Genomic DNA, 1,107 nt, shown 5'->3' on the forward strand with positions numbered 1-1,107 from the left:
CACTTAATGATTCAGACTGTTTGTTTCGTGAGCAGATTTCTGAATAGTTCAGACATTTGCCTCTGAATGGTTAAGCATTATACAAAGTCTAAATGGTTAAGATCTCTAACCTGAATTAGTCAAACATTTGCATCTGAACGCTTAAGCATTATACTAGCTCTTAGGGTCCAGACCTCTTACTGGTTCAACACTTAACTATTCAGAAGTTACCAAACGACCCCAAAATCAAAGACATAAATATCAGCCAATAAGTCAAGTTCAACCGTCGACATATTAATAATATTATGATATTGGGTCAAGAACTTTCAGTTTTGATTAACAAGAATACTTTGGTTTGTTCTTTTAATTGACCAAATCAAATGCTACATTTATTTATTATAGTTGAATATAATTGTTTGACTATGTGCAAAATATAAGATATAATAGTTAAACTTTATGTACTTGTATTAGCAGCTTTAAGAAAGGTGATTATGTTACTTCTATGTTGCAAAAAATGTTATAATAGAGTTTATTATTATTTTTTTAAAGATGAATTTTACAATAACCTTACTCCTAATTTACACCAAATTATACTTCATCTATTCCATATCAGAATTAAACCCTGGTCTTCTACCTAAGAGCCAAGATAAATTTTATAATATAATGTAATAAGTTATAGAAGGTTTATTTGTAACTCATAAAAGTCATGTTTTTATGGTTGAGTCAATTATAAAATATAATTTAACAGCTAGTAATGAGTGTAAAACATAAATAAATGTTACAAACTATAAGAAAATTATTTGTATCATATAAAAGAACCAACAGCTTTTAAAACCTTTTGTTTTTATATTATGGAAAATGAGCAGGGCCCACCAATACAGCTGTTAAAAAAGATAATAGTAATTTGAATTTGAAATACTTTATAAAATACAATTTTGATGGAGATATGATTTTATATAATTTGAAATATAAACAACCCACTTGTTATAAAACATATATGAAAAGACATATATGGACATTATAAAAGATATATACAGTCACATAATATTTTTTAACTAGTGGAATTCAGTCGGTATCGATTTAATAATTATGACATCGATACAGTTCGGCATTCAGTATAACAACCGA

Source organism: Helianthus annuus, chromosome 10 (genome assembly GCF_002127325.2).
Source record: "Helianthus annuus cultivar XRQ/B chromosome 10, HanXRQr2.0-SUNRISE, whole genome shotgun sequence".
Lineage (NCBI taxonomy): Eukaryota > Viridiplantae > Streptophyta > Magnoliopsida > Asterales > Asteraceae > Helianthus > Helianthus annuus.